The 8,887-nt window shown below is 48.2% G+C and overlaps 1 long non-coding RNA gene across 1 annotated transcript; it reads right to left on the bottom strand.

Annotated features, from left to right (window-relative positions):
- Nucleotides 1-4,356: 4,356 nt before the first annotated feature.
- On the bottom strand, nt 4,357-8,466 carry LOC126490164 (uncharacterized). The gene is made up of 3 exons (XR_007589124.1): nt 8,349-8,466; nt 7,142-7,217; nt 4,357-4,789 (listed from the first exon to the last, which is right to left on the bottom strand). It is a non-coding gene; the product is annotated as an uncharacterized lncRNA (long non-coding RNA).
- Nucleotides 8,467-8,887: the final 421 nt, after the last annotated feature.

Below are 8,887 nucleotides of genomic sequence, written 5' to 3' on the forward strand. Positions count from 1 at the left end.
TGAGGCTGTCCAGTCTGAGATGGTCTGGGATTGTCCAATTAAAACAAGGGGTTGTCAAAGCTGAGCGTTGACCCTAGCCTGAACCATTGCTCCCAATGGTTCCTGTTTTTAGGATTGATGGGACAGTTCCTAACTGGTAGAAACAACACTCTGAGCCCAGAAAGGGCTTCTTCAGGAATCACTTGTCCCGTTTGCATCCTTAAGAAGGCTGTTTAACATCACCCACACGCTTTTCCTCCCGTCATGACTTGCGCCCCCTAGAGGACAGTATCAAAAATGATTCCCTCTGGGTCCTCAAGGCTGAGCCGGCCATAGTCCTGGCACACAGTTGCTCCACACCAGGATGAACTAATGGAGACTTGTGAGTGAATGACACTGGGCACCTGAGCCAGGGCAGAGGCGTAGGAGGATACACACTGAAAAGCAAATGTCTGTGTTGGAATGGAAGGGGCAGGTGTGACCCCCCCCCACACACACTCAGCTACACACAATCTAGATCTATCTAACATAGACAAGTGCTAGTGTGCTAGGCACAGCTGGGTGTGACGTAGGAGCTTTGTAGTCATCTCTTTTAATCCTCAGAATGTCTCGTGTAATTTTCAAAATCTGTTTAGTATAAATTAGCAGTCAGCCTGGTTTTCCAGATAAAGAGCTTTCGGCTGGAGCTCACGGGTTATGCATCTTGTGGAGCTGGACCTGAACCCTAGTCATCCACAAGCCGTCTACCAGAGTCAGAGGGAACTGAGGAGGTGTCTGTATAAACTGCAGGTCTGGCCCGGCTCTCCTTGACTTCTAGAACCAGGAAAGGAGGCTCTAGGTGTAGCACTGATGGCCCCCCACTTTCCTCTTGGCTCACTCCAAGGTCCCACAGCTCGCACCCTCTGATGCCCCAATCAGGGCTGGGCATACAGCACAATAACTGGGCACCTGGGTCCAGAGCGAGGCATTGTGTGACACCGGAAGGGTGGCCTGGATTCAGATGACCCCCCCCCCGGGCCGCTCTTGCAGTTTATACACAGCCCCCACTCCTGGCGGGGCCGAACCCAGGTAATGCTGTGGCCTGCTGGATCCTCGGGGCTCCATCAGAGCAAGCCAGGAACCGCCCGCCACTGGGCCAGCGCCTTGTTTTTCCATCAACAAGCGGCTTACGTAAACTCCCCGCCGCCGCCTCTCTCAGCGATGACAGCGCGGGGGAGGTGCCCTATCTGATTGGGGAGCAGCCAGCGCTGGGGTACCCTGCGTGCCCAGGCACAGGCCACCAGCGCTCAGGCGGGAGAGTGAGGTCCTCTCCCCTACATCCACCCAGGGGACCCCACCTTCACCCTGCGATTCTAGCGCTTTCACCTGCCCCCAGCGAGGAGGACAGGATCCCTAGAGAGATGTCCAGGTGGCCAGCCGCCAGCTTGCCCGCTCTGTGCTCCTCCAGTGTGCTAAGAGAACCGTGTGTCAGCGGAGGGTTGGGTGGTGAAAGCAGGCTGGCATCTGAGGGTGAAGACTGGAGCAACAAGAAATAGGACACCCACAAACAAAGCAAAAACGAAAGCACTTTTATTTCTTCTTTCAGAAAACTTTCCAAAATCATAAGAAAGTTACCAGAGACCCATGAACCTTCACACGCCCTTCCTAGAGTCCCCAGTTTTGAAAATTTTGCCCCTTTGCAACCCCTTCTCCAAGGTTTCCTCGCCGCCGTGAGGGCTTATTATTCTTTCCCATTGTACAGATGGCGACGCTGACACTGAGAGCTCTGAAGTAACTTCTCCAAGAGACGGAGGGGAACTGGGATTTAGAGTCAAACCTCACTGGAACCAGCTCACTCAGTGTTTTCTTAATTTTTAGAATTACATTTATTTATTTTGTGTGTGAGAGACCACTTAAGTGCATATAGGGGTCAGAAGACAACTTTCCAGAGTCTGTTCCCACTTCCCACCATGTGGGCTTGGTAGCAAGCACCTTTATCGACTGAGATATCTCAACCCCCTTTTTGTTTGCTCTGTAATATATTTTTTAAAGTTACATTCCCCCACATCCCCCATGGTTACTCTATACACGTAGTCCATGCAGAGAGACGGAACTTTCCCTGCCAGTTCCTTATCAAGAGCATTCTTGGGTCTCTTTCCGCAGACATCCTCTGGCAGTGAAATTTCATCCCAGAGATATTTTATGCAAGGACTTTAGTTCAGCGTGCAGGATGCTGTGCTTTGTCGTACAGACTTTTCAATATTGGAAATTAAAAACAACCCCACTCTTTTAAACCACTGAACAGATACTTAGACACCGGCTTCCCTAGCTCCTGGGGGTGAGGAATCCCTCGGCTTCCAACCTATTTGCATAAGAAGAGCTGTGGCAAATCTGTGCACTAGACACTGAACCACGCGTGTGAGGATATTTGCATGGTGGATTCCTAGAGATGAAAATTGTGGGTTAAAGGGCATGCAGATTTTTAATTTGCTCAGATATTGCCAAATCTCTCCTCAGGGAGGTTGCTCCAGTGTTCCCTCCCACTTAGAGTGAATGGAAATGCCTGTTTCCCACAGCCTTGCCAACACAGCGTGCTATCAAACTTTCTGATCTTTGTCAATCTGTTAGATAGAAAAAACGGTATCTCAGAGTTGTAATCTCCTTCCTCCTGCTACAAGGGAGGTTGACCGTGTTTTCATCTGACTAAGAACCGCTCTTGTTTCCTTTCCTGGGAACTGTTTGTTTATCTCCTCTGCCTATCTTTCTAATTAGGTTGTTCTCCCCCTTCCTAATACGCATAGAAGCTCTTAAAATAACAGAGATAGCAGTCCTTTGTCAATAACATATGATATGTCTGCAATATATGATCCTTTTGACTTTGTTTAGGTCTCTTGTGGAAATAAAATTAATTTTATGTGGCTAAATGAATCCATCCAATTTATAGATTCAAAGTTTTGTTTGAAATTCATACAAATAGGACTTCAGTGTAGGAATGGCCCTGGAAGTGTGTTCTCAATGTCTTTATTCCAGGTTGTTATGGTGTACATTGTGAAGATAGGATTTGGCTATTTCTCTGTGGGTGGGCAGCTATCTGGTCGTTCCCCCACCATATATATGTACCTTTTTTTTGTGTTTTGTGTATGTGTGACACAAACAAGACAAGCCTGAGACCACAGGTTCAGAATCCTGCCTGTACACTTTTCAAGCTGAGATGGCAGGTGCTCCCACCGAATCTGTCCTTAAACTTTGTATCTGTGGAATTATACAGAGAGTGCTCTTGTTCAACAGTTATGATGTGGTCTCATACATGGCTGCTCTTGATCATGACACCTAGTGCTTCAGGAAAGTCTACTGCAATTCACTCATCATGGCAGCAGGCAGGCAGACGTGGAGCTTAGACAAGAGTTATAATCTGGATACACAGAAGCAGCACAAGCAGAGTTGAAGACCCCAAAGCCCACCCCTAGTGACACACCTCCTCCAACAAGGCCACACCTGCGAATTCTTCTTAAACAGTTCCACCAAGAGGGAAACAAAATTCAGGCGTGTGAACCTATGGGGCCATTTGTCATTCACACCCGCACAGGACAGCTTTGAAGAAAGCTTCAGTGAGCATGTGCATCAGATTTTAATAGTGGTTACTTACACTCATGACTTGGGCCTATATTTGAGTTGGTTGAGTCATAGGAGAGCAGCTACTTTTGTTATACATTTGCAGAAATGAGCAAGTGACTAAATCTGCATATGACAACAATGAGCCCTGAAGGGCCTTTCCCCTATAGGTCAGAAGCCCTGATTCCATCTCCTGCCCTCCCTCCCTCCCTTCAGTCACCCACCCACTGTGGATGCTGGGCACAGGTGAGTTGAGTGTATGGGAACAACTCACCACGTAAACATGATTAGGTTTCCACCTGCCGGTTTGACTATTTCCTCCCCAGAGGCCAGAAACTATATGAGCAGTTCGGAAAGTATGTTTGGTGTGGTCTATCTGAGGGACCATGGAATCCTCAGAATGTTCAGGACATGGGAACAGAGGGCAGTGTTCATAGACATAGGCAGTGCTCCTGGCTGTGTTCAATGGCTTGCTAGCTGGGAGCCACAGCAGAGAAATCATGATTTGGGCTTATTTGTGTGCTGTATGCTTTCTTTTGTATTGACACAAAATCTCTTGTTTCCCTAGATGGCCTTGAACTTACTTTAAAGCCCAGGATGACCTTGACTGTCTGAACCTCCTGCCTTTACCCTAAGATTACACCATGCCCAGTTTTAACGTAAGAGGCAGCATAGGGGGAGCATTCTCAGACACTGGGCACCTACATAGTGTTAGAAATATTTTCTAACAACACAAAAATCCCAATCATGCCGAATCAAAACAAGCCGAATTAAAGGATATCCAGGTTTAATAGGACTCCAGGAAGTCATCAATGCGACCACGGGGGTGGGGTGGGGTGGGGGGGACACGACGGACCAAGTGTTGACTTTCCAGTAGACTGGGGGAGTGGTCCTGACCTCCTCTGGGGAGGGGCAAGGGGCATAGAGGCGGGGCCTCCAAAAGAGAGGCCAGAGGCAGGAAATTACATTCCAGACTGTATAAGGGGTGACAGGTAGCGGAGGTGATATTTATGACCAACATTTAGGATCTCTTTGAAAAAAAGGGGCGTTGATTCAAATCTGGCTACTTCCTGCAGGCATGGGGAGACATGGGGAAGGGGAGAGCTGGGTGTTGGTGGGTCCACGCTCAGCAAGAGGTGTGGCTGGAAAGGCAACCCATGTACTGTCATCCTGGAGACTCCAGACATCTGTTCCTTGGGGGAGGTGAGAAGGCAGGTGTCTAGGAAGAAAATATTGTTTGTATCACCAAAGATGGGTGTGCCAGGATGAGGACCAGGTAGGCCCTTCATTGTGGCATCTTGGAAAACCGGAGGGTGGAAGGTCCTGTCTGCTGGACAGACCAAGTATCCTGAGTAAGTGCCTGCTTGAGCCTGGAGAGATGGTACCAGCATGGGTATCCCAAGAGCTTGGCAGCAGAGGGGGTGGTGAGGATTAAAGTGTGAGGTCCTGTCCAGAGACCTAGGAGTTAACTGTTTGAGGAGTACTCTGACCCATGGGGAGAGCGGGGTAGGTTTAGGGGCATTAGGGTACACTGGTGTGGGGGCAGGGAGACAACTGTCAGCATGTGACCAGAGAAGGGATCTTAAAAGGGAATGGGAGGATAGGTAACACACCAGTGGAGGAGTTTGGACTGGGAGGTGATGGTTAAGGAGAAAGGGCCTGCCATAAAGCAACTCAAAAGGGGTCAAGGTTTGGCAGGCTGCCTTGACCCTCCTCGGGGAGGTGTCAAGGTGCAAGGGGCATAGGGGCGGGGCCTCCAAAGATGGAGGCCAGAGACCAGGATTTACATATAAGGCACTTGATTTGTCTCCTGCCATACTCTGCAGTGATGCAGGGTAGAGTGGGTTTAACATTAGTGTAGGGAGGTTAAGTAGCTTCCCCAGCAAGTAGATGGCAGATGCAGGATTCGAACTCAGAGTGATCTGTCAGATGCCTAGTCCATGTTCTACATATGTAGTCTCCAATGCATCTTTCTCTGACATCCTGCAAGTCACCATATTCAAAGCTCCTCCTGGTGACTGGGACTAGAGAGTGAGGAGCTGGAAGCTGGGCTATAAGATCAACATGGAAGATCTACAGCTTGCTTGTTTATCAGCAATGACTGATCTTATATTAAATAAGATGGGACTTGAAAACTGGAAGAGCTTAGTAATCTACTGACCAAAGATGAGTAGTCACGCTGTGGAGAATGTGTAAATACAAATGGAGAACACACACATATACATATATACATACATAGAATAAACACACACAAACGTATACACACATAGAAACACAAGCATGTATACCAGAAGCCGTGACATCACAGTACTCGGAACTGAGGCAGATGGAACATTGAGTCCAGGGGTTCGAGAGTAACCTGGTAAACATAACCATTTTCTGTCTCAAAAAGAAGAGCCCTTTTGGTGGAGATGGGTCAGTAGCTTTCCCTTCATGAAGGAAAATCGGTACCTGTCTTAGACCATGCACCATGTGATGGATGACAAGACCAACTCCTCCAAGTGTCCTCTGATTGACACATGTTTGTCTAGGGAGGCCTGGAGATAACAGAGACCCAGCTGCTTCTGCTAGAATCATGGCATGCACCACCACACTTAGCGTTTTGTGTTTTGTTTTTAGTTTTATTGAGACAGGGTCTTATGTAGCCCAACTGGCCTCTAACTCACTAGGTAGCTGAGGCTGGCCTTGAACTGCTAGTCTTCCTATCTCTATCTCTCAAGTAATGTTGGGGTTACAAGTGTGTGCCAACAAAACAAACTCTTATTTTCTTTTAAAATTCAATGTGTGTGTCGGGGTGGGGGGTAACACACATGTCATGATTGTGGGATGCCCAGGGGACAGTCTGTGGAGTTGGTTCTCTTCTCCAACCTTTATGCAGGCTCTGGAACTGGAACTCAGGTCCTAGAGCTTGCGTAGCAAGCCACCTCACTGACTCCACTTGGGTCTTAACTTTGAAAGTGTTACGTGCCAGGGTAGGAAGATGGCTCAGTGTGTAAGAGCGCCTGCTCTGAAGGCATGAGGACCTGAGTTCAAATTTTCAGTACCCACAGAAAGGCCAGGTATGCTCCCACAAGCCTGTAAGCCAGCACCGGAGGGTGGGTGGAGGCAGGGAGATTCCAAGAGGTCCCTGGCCAGCCAGCCTCGCTGAAATGGTAAGCTTCAGGTTAGTGAGAGACCTGTCTCAAGGCAGTGAGAGCAATAGAGGAAGACACAAGACAATATACCTTGGCTTCTGAGAGGGTGCCCATGAGAGTACATACCCACACATTCTTGTACATTCACTACACACACACATGGCAATACGCCACACACACTGCGCATTGAATTGTATCGCTCCTCCCATGTCCTACTCCATATATTGAAGTTCTAACCATAGGAATCTACAGATGTGCTATATTTTGAAATAATGTCCTTTCAGTTGAGAGGCCATTAGGGGAGGAACTGGTATTATGACTGTCCTTATAAGAAGTGGGCTATCTGGACACAGACACCAACAGAGGAGATGGTTACAAAGCACCAACAACAGCAGAGACAGACAAGGAACATGGACTGATTGACCTTGACAACTGACCTCCAGCCTACCAAACTGAGAAAACTCACTGCTGTGGTTTGCAGCCATTCCATTTGGGATACTTTGTTAACAACACCTTAGGAAAGAAATAAAAGTTGAAAGATGTTAAAATCACATTATTTATCCCCAAAATAAAAACACACAGAAAATACATACATTGTTTCTAGATTTGAAAAAGTAGTCTAGCTAGGCATGGTGGTGCACACTTTTAATCCCAGCACTCAGGAGTCAGAGGCAGGTGAATCTCTGAGTTCAAGGCCAGATTGGTTTCCACAGAGAATTCTAGGCCAAGCAGGGTTTCATAGTGAGAGCCTGTCTCCAAAACAAACAAAAAAACAAAAGCAAAGCAAAGCCGAGCTGAAGGATCGCCTGCCTGATCAGGGCTGCCTCTGTGCAGGGAAGGGAGCTGGAGTACAAAGGGACATCCTATGAAGTCTTCACTCTCTAAAAGAAGTCTAAGCAAAAGTGACAAATATCAACACTGTCCAAAGGTGCCCATGGTTATGTCTGTGCGGGGCACATGTGTGTGCAGGTTTGCGAGTTCAGGCCTGCAGAGGGCACAGGCCAACCTCGGGTGTTGCTCCTCAGGCACTGCCCACCTTTCTTTCTTAGAGCAACTTGAATTCATGTGTTCCCAGAAGTCAGTACTGAATAGCCACAGTGGCCTCAGAGAGATGGACCCATCCCTAGTGTGGCCAGTCCTCAAGGTGTGTCTGAATTAGAGGTCCTGGAACCCCTGGGAGCTCTCAGTTACCCCATCCTCTAACTTATTTGCTGGTACATTATAACTTCAGCCACCTTCTCCCCAGGAGCAGTAGCCAAGAGGATCCTGTGCCTAACGCAAACTTTGAAATTTTAAACAAAAAATGACAGGAAAGATAATAGCAACTCCACACAACACCAACACCTCTTGTGGTTGTTCTAACTACTTTACATACTTAATCCATCCAGGGCTTCTATGAAATGGGTACTATTGCTTTCTCACTGGGGGAGGGTTATGCAACCCCAGAATAGTTATGTCACATACCCCAATACATACATAAATGTTAGAACAAGCCTTATGAACCCAGCCTTTCTCAAGGTGGATGCTACCATCCCCACTTCCCAGATGAGTAGACAGAGCCTTAGAGTAGACCAGGGCTCCAGCAGCCAGGTCACAGTATAAGCCCCAGTGATTTCAGCCTGGATATTACCCCACTTCAATTACCTTTATATCCTTTCTGGCCTAGGGAACAGCTGCAGGGCAGGATCTCAGTGCACTAGTGCCTCCAGGGAAAAAGTGGAGAGGTGGGCAGGGCCTGCATGAGCAACTACCAGGGGCAGAGCTCTCCAGTGGGTTTAGATGTCACAAGGCTGACCTCTGCCCCTTTCAAGTCAGGCAAACAGGTGAGTGAGGTCTGTGTTGAGCTAGGTCCCCGCACCAGTGTTCAGCCCTTCTCAGAGTACAGATCTCCATAGTAATACCCAGGAATTGTTTAGATTTATCTGTAAAGAGCTGTGGAGATGGAGCCTTCCAGGGAAAGCAAGGAGGCTTCTGAACACCGCCTCACACACATTCACTGCCCAGACTCTTATCACACACTCTCCACACAGCCCACCATCCACATAGGCCATTGTAGCCCAACAGAGGCCATCAGTTGCCTGACAGTTGCTTAGGGACTCAGGAGTGGTATGGAAGGGGACAAGGGAAAGGAACCAGGCATTGGCATTACAAGCCTTTAATCCCAGCACTGACAGAGGCAGGCA

The sequence above is a fragment of the Alexandromys fortis genome, unplaced genomic scaffold, assembly GCF_014885135.2.
Source record: "Alexandromys fortis isolate MF-2015 unplaced genomic scaffold, M_Fortis_MF-2015_v1.1 scaffold_228, whole genome shotgun sequence".
Lineage (NCBI taxonomy): Eukaryota > Metazoa > Chordata > Mammalia > Rodentia > Cricetidae > Alexandromys > Alexandromys fortis.